Source organism: Nanorana parkeri, unplaced genomic scaffold (genome assembly GCF_000935625.1).
Source record: "Nanorana parkeri isolate BGI_ZX_2015 unplaced genomic scaffold, ASM93562v1 scaffold426, whole genome shotgun sequence".
NCBI classification, from domain to species: domain Eukaryota; kingdom Metazoa; phylum Chordata; class Amphibia; order Anura; family Dicroglossidae; genus Nanorana; species Nanorana parkeri.
The window spans coordinates 307,195-321,258 of record NW_017306694.1 but is presented as its reverse complement, the minus strand read 5'-3'; the positions used below and the strand labels follow the sequence as shown (position 1 = coordinate 321,258).

The window sequence follows — 14,064 nt, the reverse complement described above, 5'->3', positions numbered from 1 at the left end:
AAGTAGTACATGTACCTTTTCAAGCGTGGGCCGTTTTGTACCGCGTTATGGACGGGCTGAAATACGCCAAGGTGTGAACCAGACCCATTGAATACAATGGGATTTAGATGTTTGAGCGTTTTGTAGAGCGTTCGTTGAGCGTAGAATGCGCTACAAAACGTTCAGGTGTGAACGAGGGCTAACTCCTGACCCTCCAGTATCCTGTTTGTGCCTTGGATCCTGACCCGTACCCCTGAGTTCTCCCGATCTGTGGCTCCTGGCCATTGCCGTTTGTATATAGTGTGGTTCTTATTGGTTTCTTGCGGGTGGTTGCAGGATTGCCGGTGTTTATGTGGTTTGCTATATCTATTAAAACTATTATTTACAAAGATTGTTGTGGTATTTGCGTGTGGTCACATATTCGGTTCACCAGTATAGGTACCTGCACGTGGTGTTGGAACACCCGTGCTCGGTATCGTGACACCATCTATATATTGGTGGAAGATAATATCGGCATTTAACCCTCTGCCTGGGCCAATCTTAGGGGATTCTTTGTGACCTCAAGCCTCATACCTTTTCCTGGTGCAGCTCCAGGCTCAGTTCACAAAGCTTTAACACAAGGAAAATACTTTCTAATCCAGCCATGTGACAGTTATTTTTAGATCCCATTGGACTCATCTAAAAATAACTGTCACTTTTTTAAAGTAAGAATCCTTATCCTGGTGTGTTATCTGAGTGAATTGAGCTTATTATCTGATAAGGGGGTTCGGTCAGCCGGGTGTCTCTGAGGGCTCTAACTGGGCCCCCCTATCATGTAAGATCCACACCACAAGGGCATATGATGAAGACGACTTGGACTCCAGATTCTGTGCTGACTATTGCATTATATGTATGCGAGTGGATATTATACAAAACACCATATTATTGCACCCTTTCCAAAACCTGCATTGTGTGATGTGTATATGTTCTTATAAATCAGATTTTTGTGGTTGTTTTAAAGGCGCCATTTGGGTCTTTGTGCTCAGTGTCTGATGGTGGTGTAACAGAGGGTCAGACGACTCTCATCACTCTCTGACACAGCCAGTCAGATGAGACTACAGACACTAAGAGCCAAGGGCTAGGCTAGGCCAGGCCCATCTAGGGTACTTACCTGGCCTCAGAGGCGTAACTAGAACCTTCAAGGCCCCGATGCAAGAAACCATGAAGGCCCCCCCAACGCCATGGCACCGCATGGTTAACAGGAAGGCTGCCAAGATCCCCAGCAAGCACGGGACCTCAGGCAGCCGCTTGTTTAAAATTTTAGTGCCGGTGTTCTGTCGAGAACGCTGACCCAGTATCTGCGCTTACGTACATACGGGATTAAGGAGGAAACCAACATTTATTTACAAAGTATTTGTTTGTAATGGTTAATTGTGACCATTACTAATATGCCGTCCATGGCAATGAATGATGGATGGAATATTATTAACGGTCACAATTAACGATTTAAACTAAATACTTTGTGAATAAATCCCGGTTTCCTCGATAATATAATCAAAACAACACTATCCCCTTAGCAAAGAAATCCCACATTAGGAGTTGTCAGCTGAACAAGTAACTCAATGAGTATATAATGTATCAAAGTAGTATTTTTAATTAACATGGAAGTAGCACAAATCATAAATCACCTAATACACAACATTTAAAATCTTCAAAAGGCTTTCCTTAAATAGCCTAAGTATTGGACAGGACAGTCTGGGTTAATTAACCACCAAACTATCAGGCAGTCACTGATATCAGTAGATGTGCTATATGGAAATAGCAGATACAATTGTATCAACACACAGCAGGGTTACTCACTTCATATGTGGCCACAGAGTGAGAGTCCATCTGAGATTCCGTGTTGGATGTAAATAGGATGTTTTAATGGAGCATATCCATATAATGATTTGCAATACCAGAAGTTGTTTTCATTGTGCTTTGAGCTGAGTCTTCCTGGTGAATGTGTTTTACTATACAGTAAAATATGCATCTGCAGTGAATATTTAATGCTTTATAAATACCTATTGTAACAATTTGTATCATTCATGGTCCGTTACACTGCCTATAATAATGTATCAGAACGGCAGATTCTAAGGAGGATTCCGGTGCTGGTAACATTTGGCACATGAAAGTTGGTTCTCCGGTGTGGAGGATCCCACGGCAGGAGAGGTTTGCACATGGAATTCAGTAACACAGATTATAAATATCTAAATCACATGTTTATGCTTCTGGAATTCTAAATAATGCTTTACGTCTATAGCAGGAAAAAGCAGAACTCCAGCCAAAAATAAAATAAAAAACCCAATAGCCCAATAAAAGAAAAAAAATGAAAAAAGTTATTTTGCTGCACTTTCCTCAATCCTAAGCGGTCCTCCGCGGTACATCTTTTCCACCACCAGATGTCCTCAGTCTTCCAGGTTGAATGATAGCATCGTTCAAAAAACACTTTTTGCCCATTCACACCTTCACATTTTGATGCAATAGGTGTTTCTTTAAAGCCGCCCATTCATTTAAAGGGCTGCCAGTGCACCGGAAAGCTCAAAGAAAGCACAAGCATCATTTTTTTGTAATGCAGCACACCACAATGCACAGTAGTGCATTACCGCTCATTGCTGGGTGGTGTAACGCTGATGCGTTGTGGAGGTTTGTTAGGGTGCCGTTTAAAATGAACTGCACAACCGTCCAGCAATGCGTGTACTGTGCATTATGGTAATACATTAATTACCGCAATGCAGTAGTATAAATGCATCCTTAAAGTAATATTAAAGTCAAAAGGTTTTTACGCAATGTCAAATGCTGATGAAATCACTTACAATGGACGCTCAGGGCCGTCTTAGATATTGATTGAACCCTGGGCAAACATTTTCTTGGGCCCCCCACCAAGCCAAGCCCGCTAACTGCCATGCAGTTTCTCTCTCCACCCCAACATCCCAAATCAATTATTTAATTTTGTTAAATTTTTTTAAATGATTGGCCCAGTAACTTAAGGAGTGTGACAATCAGCCAGCGCTGCAGATACATAAAAAATATATCTGCGGTGCTCGCTGATTGTAACACTCCTGCAGTTACTGTTTGTGAATCACCCCCCTCTGCGGCATTCACAAAGTCCGATAGAAGTGACATTTCAGACCGATCAGTTGTTCTAGGCAGATATGATCGGTTCTCCTGCACTTGCGCAGTATGCCGATCTGCCCTGGAACAGCCGACAAAGCGTTGGAATGCTTGACCCAATAGGCGGTCACACATTCCATCTCTGCCAAACTGAGCGGGTTTACGTTGTAATGTGTGACCACGTCACTGGTCACACATTCCAACGTAGTCACAAACTTTGATAAAACACCCACTCTGTCACTTGCAAATGTGTCCCCTGAGTAGTATCCAGTAGTGTGGGAGGAGCAGGGCACTGTGGCTCTGTCTCTCTCCAAAGCACAGGGATCAAAGCCTATCATGAATGCCTAGACCAGTCGGCCCGCCCATCTGCATCATCAGTTGCTAGGCAGACAGGGTGCTGATTAAAAAAAAGGTCCTTATCTTCTGATCTCTGTTATTCTGTTATTGAACCTGTGATCCCCATGCTCTCCCCACTCATCCTCTTGGTTTACTTAATCTCTCCCCCTGTTGTTACTTGCAGACAGGCAGCAGATCGGGAGAACAGGACTTTTGTCTGCTCTGCCTAGCAACTGATGACGTGATGGGCGGGCCGGTGTACGTAATTATGACAGCTCGCCCATCAGCATCATCAGTTGCTAGGCAGAACAGACAAAGTTCCCTTTTGCCGATCTTTGCTGTCTGTCTTATCTCTGGAGAGATAAGGGAAACCAGGAGGGTGAGGGGGAGAAGAGACGGGACACTGACATCCCGCATCTCCAGGTAGGGAGAGAGCAGTGCAGGCTCAAGGGGCAGCTGCTTTGGGCCCCACAACAATGACTGGGCCCAGGGCAACTGCCCCTTTTGCCCTGCGTTAAAGACGGGCCTGTGGACGCTGCTTGTTGTTGTTTAAAAGTTTTAGTTTCCTGCAGAATCAGCTGGTCTCCTGAGCCCTGGCCCTGATATCCTGTTTTCGGGTGGCTCCTTTCCCTTGCAGGGTCCTATGGAGCCACTCTTGTGTGTGCTAGTAAGCTGTGTGTGTCTTCACAAACACAAAGACACAGCAAGACAATACGCTCCACTTGCCCCTGCTCCCCTCCCTTTTCCCTGCTAGTAGATGGACGGCTGAAGTGGGATAAGAAGAGCTGCTGACCTGAATCTATCTGAAATAATGGCAGGATGCACCTGGTATCCCACTGCAGAGATTCTCCCTGGCTATGTGCTGACCACGGTAAGGTCCACGTTTAAAAAAGGAAAAAGTAAATGCTCACATCTTCATAAAAGAAAAAAATTTGCTTTTTATTTTTTTGCTTTGGAGTAAGTAAAGCATTGCAACTGCAATCAGTTTATCGTGTGTTCAATGTTCTGGCCCCTGCAGATTCTACCTCCTGTCCCTGTCTGCATCAAGGTATGTCCAAACTCCCCGTTTAAGATTGGGAGTGACGCCTGGGACTCGAACCTGAGAAGCCGTCTCCAACCACCAAACGCGTGCTAAACTCCGCAGTTGTGAATCCCAATTGCCACTAAAGCAGTCATGACACTTGTATTCCATTAAAGTGACATTAAAGTCATAAAAATTGTTTCCCTCCCCCCATGTTAATGTTAGCACTTACCTTAAATGATGTTTCTTTATCCGATCTTCTTCTTTCCTGATGTGTTTCCCGAACGCTCTCCGATCCAGCGCTGACTCCTCTGTCCTTGCAGGCACTTCTGATCCAGCGGTGTCTGAAGGCGGGTGCACGCGTCCATAGACTTACCTTGCGTCTCTGCTCGTCTCCCTGCCGAAAATCCGAACTGCGCATGCGCCCGCCCCAAGATCCTTTGCGGTCGCCTGAGCAGTTTCGGATTCTCAGGCGGGAGCGCACGGTGATAACGAGGCAAGTATAAACCGCTGGTAAAGCGTTTAAAAAAACAAAACTTTTTACATATATCTACTGCTTGCAGAGGCGTAACTAGAACCTTCAGGGCCCCGGTGCAAGAAACCATGAAGGGCCCACACCCCCCCAGCCGCCATGGCACAGCATGGTTAACAGAAAGGCTGACGAGGTCCCCAGCAGGCGCGGGACCTCAGGCAGCCGCTTGTTTAAAATTTTAGTGCCGGTGTTCTGTCGAGAACGCTGACCCAGTATCTGCGCTTACGTACAGACAGGATTACAGAGGAAACCGGCATTTATTTACAAAGCATTCGTTTGTAATGGTTAATTGTGACCGTTAATAATATGCTGTCCATGGCAGTGAATGATGGATGGCAGTAAATGATGGAATAATATTAACGGTCACAATTAACGATTTGAACAAAATACTTTGTAAATAAATCCCGGATTCCTCAATAGGAATAGAGGGAAGGGGGGGTAATGGCTGAGATTGTTCCTGGTGGTTTCCTCGGTAATCCTGTCTGTAAGTAAGCGCAGATACTGGGTCAGGGTTCTTGACAGTCTAAAATTTTAAACAAGCGGCTCCCGCGCTTGCTTGTTACCAAGGCAAATCCGCTTATCCTTGCAAACTCTGTATATATCCAAAGGCCATATAGACATGAAAGGGAAAACCCAAAAAGAGCGCAGTGGATAGTGCAGGTAAATACACTAAAATTGCACTTAATCAGGGCAAGAAATCAGAGAGAACCTCTACTATGGGATAACAGGTCACACCAACTCTAGACAGCCAGCAGGAGGACATATGTCAGCAAGCATGGAAACCTCTGAAGTAGACACTACAAGAACCAAGGAGAAAGGCACCACAAACACATCCCCAAAAGCAGATTTAAGGCTAGGTTCACACCTGCACCTGGGGCGCGTGTCCCTGCACAATGCAGGCAGCGATTGCCGGATGGCTCCATTGATTTCAATGGGGTGACATCCGCACGCAATCGCAGAAAAAAGGTACAAGTACCTTCTTTTTGCGATACACGACGCGCTGCTTTTTTTTTCGTGTTCGGAAGCACGGGCGGAACAGGGGCGGGAAAACCAACAGATCCCCCGGGATCGGTTCACAGCTTGGCGACTCCTGACCACGCGGAATCGTGCATGATTGCCGCGCGGTGAGGTGTCCCCTAGGTGTGAACCTAGCCTAAAGCAGAGACAGAAGTGGTATCCTGGATTACCAAGTAACTCCACTTCCATGTTCCATGTGGCCAGAAGGTGCATGTCCCTGAAACATGTAAATGGAGATCATTAATAGTCCAGGAAATAATTTTGATTTCCTCTTTACATCTGCTTTTAGGGATGTTTGTCATGAACCGAGTGAAACTGAGCAAACTGGACACTAACCTGACTACCACTGGGCTCAACATGGAGCGGAGTCTAAGGGACGGGGAGATTTCACCAGGAACACCTTCACATCCCCACATACTGGCAGATATACAGGTGAAACTCGAATAATTAGAATATCGTTCAAAGTTCATTTATTTCACTAATGCAACTTAAAAGGTGAAACTAATATATGAGATAGACTCATTACATGCAAAGCAAGATAATTCAAGCCGTGATTTGTCATCATTGTGATGATTATGGCTTACAGCTCATGAAAACCCAGATCCACAATCTCAGAAAAGTAGATTATTACATGCAATCAATAAAACAAGGATTGTACATAGAACAATATCGGACCTCTGAAAAGTACAAGCATGCATATGTACTCAGTACTTGGTTTGGGCCCCTTTTGCAGCACTTACTGCAATTACTTTTGCACGATATTCTAATTATTCGAGTTTCACCTGTAGCAGCAAGATCTGATCGGAGCACTGGTGGAAATGGTCAGGAGACTATTGAGGAAACAGAGTAACTGGCAGGAGCACCAAAGAGAGGTGTTTAAATGTGCTATGATGGCAAGCAGAGCTTGACAAATGGAGTGTAGCACAAGTAGCTGTGCCCAGCCGCAGGAGCATGGAGGAGGTTATTTTGACAACGTGAATGTACCAGGAGTAGCTGTACCAAGATTTTGGAGGATTTGGCAGATGGAGTGTACCAGAATTAGTTGTTTCCTGCAGCAAGGGCTTGGGGGAGCAGAGTTGACAACAGAGAGCAAATCCGGAGCAGTGCCAGTAGTGGGAGATGGATTGCCAGCAGCCAGAAGTGACAGGAGGAGTGCACTAGGAACAATGTCAGCCGTTAGGAGCGACAGAGGGAATGCACCAGGAACAATGCCAGCGGCCAGAAGTGACAGGTGGCGCGCACCAGGAACAATGTCAGACGTTAGGAGCGACAGAAGGAATGCACCAGGAACAATGCCAGTGGCCAAGAGTTACAGGTGGAACAAATCACGAACAATAACAGCGGCCGGGAGTGAAAGGTGGAGCATACCACGACCAATGCCAATAGCCAGGAGCAACAGGTTCAATGCACCAGAAACAATGCCAGTGGTCAGGAGTGACAGATGGAGATGGAGCCCCCAAGAGGAAGAGGATGGTGAAGTGGTCCCTGCTCTGACTTTTTCACTTGTGCAGATACATTTCCAAATGAGCTATTGAGCTCTGTAACCATTTGGATTTTAACAGGATAGACAGGGCAACATAAAAAAGCAGAGTGCTTCATCTTCTTCCTAGAGGTATACAAAGGAAGAGTTTACATCCAATATTTCAGATGAAAAAATATTCGTAGAAAGAAAGAAAGGAGAAGAAAAAGGAAGGAAGTAAGGATGGAAGGGTATGCACAAACACCACAAATTCTCTATAATCCTTTGATAAGTCTTTATAAAGTGGACCTGTCTGGGCAAAGCCAGAAGGTCACTTAACAGTCGAGTTAGGACTGGTTCACATCTAGGCGATGCGTGAATCAATGGAGGCTGTCCACACCTTTGCGTTGCGTCGCGAGGGGAAAATCACCTGTCACGCAAAAAGGTGCAGGAGCTACAGGTGAAACTCGAATAATTAGAATATCGTGCAAAAGTAATTGCAGTAAGTGCTGCCAAAGGGGCCCAAACCAAGTACTGAGTACATATGCATGCTTATACTTTTCAGAGGTCCGATATTGTTCTATGTACAATCCTTGTTTTATTGATTGCATGTAATAATCTACTTTTCTGAGGTTGTGGATTTGGGGTTCTTGGGGTTTTCATGAGCTGTAAGCCATAATCATCACAATGATGACAAATCACGGCTTGAATTATCTTGCTTTGCATGTAATGAGTCTATCTCGTATATTAGTTTCACCTTTTAAGTTGCATTAGTGAAATAAATGAACTTTGCGTGATATTCTAATTATTCGAGTTTCACCTGTATTTTTGGGCAGTTTTTGCACGGTTTTAGTCCCATAGACACTTCTATGCAGAGGGAACCGCGTGATTTCCACATGGTGAGTGCAGAAAAAAGCGTGAAAGAATGCAATCGCCTTGGTGTGAACAAGCCCTTACACTTACCGGCACACAATTTTTTGTTCTGGGACAGGTCTCAGCCAGATTGCACTCAGGGTCCAGAGACCTTCCTCAGCTGCATGTGACAGCCCTCCGGCCTGGCAATTGGCTGCTTAGACATGGAGTGCTGCAGTTCGAGAGGTAGGGTATAGAGTGACGCGCTCCCCATTCCTGGTAAAAGTTCCGGGTCATTCTTGGGGCTCAGGTGGGTGAACGCAGTAGCAGCATAGCAGACCAGGTGGTAGGGCTGCCACCTTTTCTTCACGTGAAACCTGAACACTCTAGCACTGCATGCGCCATTTTTTGTTTTGAAGAATATAAGAGTAAGCAAGGAGAGAAAACCAGGAGACCGGCTATAGAGGACTACAAATCCCAGCAATTCATACACAGCAATACAAAATAATATGAAGCTACATTCTCTGGGTTGTCCCGGGTGGCGTCCTGATGTCTTCAGGGTCTCAGGTGGCCTGTGTGGGCTCTCACCAGGGTGTGTGAGGTCTCATGTGGGCTATGCAGGCTTTCAGGAGTGCTGTGCGGGAAGTGCAGGGGTCTCATCTGGGGTCCGGAGCCAGGCAGTGTGCTGGCAGGAAGGAGCCGTAGGAGGAGATGTGCAGGCCGGTACCTGTTTACACGCACCTGAGGACCTGCACTTGCTGGGGACCTCAGCAGCCTGCATCTGTCAAAAATTTAAAGTGCCGTTGGCGGCACCTAGTGTCCTATGTCCAGTTGTCTTGAAACCTGGACACAAGACTCAAAAACCGGACTGTCCGGGTGAATCCTGGACAGGTGGCAACCCTAGCAGGGGGATGTAAAGCTGGCCATACACCTCCATGCTATTGTATTCTGACAACAGCGGGTACATGGCATTTAGAACACCTGCACAATGACTGTCGAGAATTTTCATATCGCTTTCTTCAACAAAAGTCAATTGAAAGATCGACTTTTGTTAAGCAAAGAGGTGCTGACAGGGCCACACATTGTTCAAAATCCTGCCAGTGTGTGGCCAGCTTTAATCCAAAGTCCGGGGTGGCGGCTATGCAGCGAGAGCTGAGTTTACCCCAAGTGGGCAAAATACAAGTTTTCTTTATAAAAATTAATCAAACGTCATTTAAAAGGCAACAAAAGACAGGTTCTCTTTAAAGCTTTTTTCTTTTTTTTCCTCCAGCCCATTAAATATGAGATATCAGATAAATGACTTTCTGCGGCCCAGGACCCTTCCCCCTTATAAGAGTGATTGATACTGATTTGCATTTTTCCTGAAAAGATTTTGACGATGACTTTGTGAGATTCTGGAAACCTTTAGGTGGAAAAATCCCCTCTCAGGGTATTCTGGCTCCTCCCACTGCGTCCACCATAAAATAAATGTAAAAATCCATCAGAGACAGTGGAGGATCCCGGTAATAGCCACAGACTCGGGAAATCAGTGTAGAGATCTCACCAGCAAAGACATCATACAGGATTGGGGTGGGCAAAGCCGGCCCTCCAGCTGTTGTGGAACTACAAGTCCCATGAGGCATTGCAAGACTGACAGTTACAGGCATGAGTCCCAGTGGCAGAGGCATGTTGGGATTTGTAGTTGATGGTTTAAAAAACCTGGATTTATCAATCACTTAACTGTCAGTTACGGGTGGAGATGTCCTATAAGGATTAGTAGAACGGGGCGTCAAGGTTTTAATATGAGAAATAAGCAGCCCCGTGTTCAGGGGATGTACACGGCCCGTAGGATCTTCGTTGCCTCTGTCCCCCAGGGTTGTCCCTGGAACATACAAAGCCCTGAAAGCCATCAGACGGGTGACACGGAAAGTAAACACACATGTGGAATTGTGAAGCCGGGTTTACACGGGCGCCAACAATGACTGTTTATCACGGGACACAGAGGTGACACCCAATCCAAAAATGGAGACACAGCCAACCCCTCGCTGCCACAATGTACACACAGAGTATCCATTCATTATCTTTTCTCAAAGTTCTCACCGCAGGCGATTCTTTGTTTCCTGCTGTTATCGGCCCTCGGGATATTCAGCCGTACGATTTTTCCTTTATCTTGAAAAACGTGGCCGGGTCCGTTGCGCGGGTGGTGGCGGTCAACTGCAAGTAGATAGATAGATAGATAGATAGATTTATTTGTCACATACACAATCGTACAAGTATGATATGCAGTGAAATGCTTACTCCACAACCGCTTCCGTAAACACGTCGATGTCATCAGAGCTGCATCTGAACATGTCCCAGTCTGCGTCGAGTGCGTCCTGCAGAGCGGCCTCCAATTGGTCCGTCCAGCGTGCAACCTTCCTCTGAGCCGGAACTTCCTGTTTGAGCCTTTGTTTGTATTTTGGCATAAGGAAGATGGCTATATGATCTGATTTCCCAAACGGGGGGCGAGATTGTGCCTTGTAACCCTCGTAGAGTAGAGATGAGCGGAGGGATTGCAGCGGAATGACCAGAGTGGAAACTCTCAATTGTGTTCACTGATCTGCTTTGACGAAATTTGCTTGAAAAAAAAAAAATACTTGTTTACTATTATTGTCTTTAACCGCTTGCTGGCCGCGGTGTTACACCCCTTCCCGTCCAGGCCATTTTTCTGTATTTTTCTGTATTCAGTGCTGTGGTACTTTGACTGACATTTATTCCGCCATGCAATGGAAATTTTATACCATTTTTGGGGGACAGATAGAACTTTCTTTTGGTGGTATTTAATCACCACTGGGGTTTTTTTTTTATTTTTTAGTATATAATGAAAAAAGTACCGAAAATTTTGGGGAAAAAAACTGTTTTCACTACGATATGTTAAAAAAGATTATTATTACCCACATTCTTGGCAAAATATAAAAGACGGGGTCACGTCGGGTAAATAGACACCAAACATGTCAAGCTTTAAAATTGCGTGCGCCCGCGAACTCGCAAAAACTACCATACCCAAAATTGTCCATAGGTGACACTTTAAAAGCTTTTACCGCTCATCAGTTTAGTGTTATCAGTGATTGATGGGCCTAGAATTTTTGCTCTCACTGCGACGTTCGCGGCGATATGTAACATGTGTGGCGTAATGGATGCAATCGTCTTTTCCCGCACGTAGGCGCACTCAACGCATGTTTGCATGTGTATGTGGGGGGCAGGGGACTTAAATAAATTTTTTACATTTTTTTTATTACCTTTATATGTGACTTCATTTTTTAATATTTTTTTTAAACTAATTCTTTTAAACCTTTTTTTTTTTCCACTTAACTTTATTGCTATCACATAGGGGACTAACAAGCCCCTTTTTATGATAGCCAATTTTCAGTGTCAGGTCCTCTTTATGGAGACATCAGGGGTCTTTAAGACCCCTAATGTCACCTAGGGACCCCCAGAGAAGCTGATGAAGCACAGATCTGCTTCATCAGCTTATCTCCGGTTTCTGTACCGGAGAGTGATAGAGGAATGCGGAAGTGATGTAATACACATCACTGCCTGCATTCTGAAAAGGAGATCAAACGGAGTTCGTGTACTGAGCTCTGTTTGATCTCCGGCCGCAGAGCTGCTGTGCTGGTCCCGGGCTCGCACCGGGCACAGCGGAGCTCGGGATCGACAGCAGCGGCGGCGGCAACTGAGGGGGGGCCGCACGCATATTACAAGCGATCTCTACAGACTCCCGAACGCTTGTATGTAAACAGCCATCGCTAGACAGCCATCGTGCCCGCCTAGCGGCGGGCAAGAGCGGAGCGGGATGGGGCGTTTAAAAACGCCCACCTGCATTCCATCCGCTGTCCGGCCGTTTAATAACAACGGCCAGACAGCAGGTGGTTAAATAGAGCAGGGGTGGGCAACCTCGGCCCTCCAGCTTTGCTAAAACTACAAATCCCATCATGCCTTGTCCTCTGGGAGTCATGCCTGTTGCTGTTAGAGTCTTGCAAAGCCTCTCGGGACTTGTAGTTCCACAATAGCTGGAGTGCCGAGCTTACCTACCCATGATATAGAGCATGGGTGTCAAACTCAATTTAATTGCGGGCTGCAGGTGGCTATGTGAGGTCTATGGAGGGCTGTGCGGGCTGTCAGGTGGCTGTTCAGGTTCTATGGTGGGCTGTGCAAACTGTCAGGTGGGCTATGCAGGGTTTATTGTGGGCTGTGCAGACTCTCAGATGGGCTATGTGGGGTCTATGTTGGGCTGTATGGGCTCTCAGGTGGCTGTACAGGTTCTATGGTGGGCTGTGCAGACTCTCAGGTGGATGTGCAGGTTCTATGGAAGGCTGTGGGGGCTCTCAGGTGGGCTATGCGGGCTCTGAGGTGGCTGTGCAGGTTTTAAGGTGGGCTGTGTGGGCTCTCAGGTGGCTGTGTAGGTTCTATAGTGGGGTGTGCGAGCTCTGAGGTGGTTGTGCTGGGTTTATGCTTGGCTGTGCAGACTCTCAGGTGAGCTGTGAGGTGTCTATGGTAGGCCTCAGGTGGCCTGTGTGGTAGGGATGTACCATTTTTTCCAGACCAAGTACGAGTACCAATACTTTTCCTCAAGTACTCACAGATACCAATTACCGATACCTTATTTCAGTACCATGTGACATTTGTTTCTATACAATACAGACTAATGACTTTAGGACAGCGGTGGAGCACCAGGGCCTGGTCACAGCTGCAGAATACCACCAGCTACAGAGGAGTAAAAATCCCAGCAATACATTATACCGCAATGCAGCATGGCATTCGCTATAGAGGACTACACATCTCAGCAGTGGCGGTATTCTGACCAGGGCTGTGCAGGGTCTCAGGAGGATGTGTGCGGTCTCACCAGGGCTGCGTGTTATCTCACCGTGGCTGTGCAGGTTTCACCAGGGCTGTGCGGGTCTAACCAGAGCTGTTTGTGGGCCTTAACATGGCTGTGCGGGCAGCCGGTTCTCACCAGGGCTGTGCAAGCGACGAGGTCTCACTGTGGCTGTACGGGCCGTATCGTAAACAGCCGCCGGGAGGTCCCCAGCAGGCTACCATGAGGTCCCCAGCAAGTAGCGGACCTTACGGCAGCCGTTTGTGTTTCAAAATGTAAGACACCGATATCAGTGTTTAGCTTCGGGGCATTTTCCCAAATACGGGTACTGGTGAAAATACCCAGTATTGGCACTGATACCGATACTGGTATCCATGTATCCCTACTGTGCGGAGTCTATGCTGGGCTGTGCGGGGTCTTAGGAGGGCTGTGCGGTCTTACCAGGGGTCCTGGCCGTTCTCGGTGGGTGCGGGCAGCGTGGATCCACAGGAAGGAGGAGATTTGCTGCTGTCACTGTAAACAGGCACCACCATTCACAGGAAGGCGCTGGCTTTGGTTTAAAAATGAAGAAAAAAATATATCAATACAGATACCAGTATCGGTGCATCCCTAGTCAGTATATCCAAAGTGTTCTGCCCTTCTCTCTGCTGCTGACTGCTGAGACAAGATGAGGGCGGAGACGAGGGGGGTGCCGCAGCTGCAGGAGAGGTGCGAGGGTCATGTGATATGAATTCGGCCTGCGGGCCTCGTGTGTGACACAAGTGATGTAGAGGGTGTTTAGTTGGGGCAGCTTAGTTTATTCCATTCGTTTCTTTGTATTTTTGTGATTGTTTTGCTTTTTGTGTATATTTGATTGTGTACGGTCGTTTTTGTTTTGCTTTTACCTGATGAGTCTAAGGAGG

General features: G+C 46.5%; 1 protein-coding gene across 1 annotated transcript in view; it reads left to right on the top strand.

Moving 5' to 3' along the window:
- Positions 1-10,503: 10,503 nt before the first annotated feature.
- The window catches only part of ST8SIA1 (ST8 alpha-N-acetyl-neuraminide alpha-2,8-sialyltransferase 1), a 64,492-nt gene continuing 60,931 nt past the window's right edge, over positions 10,504-14,064 (top strand). The window contains exon 1 of the mRNA XM_018560017.1: positions 10,504-10,516. The gene's annotated coding sequence lies outside the window, so the exon portion shown is untranslated. The remainder of the gene's footprint in view (positions 10,517-14,064) is intronic.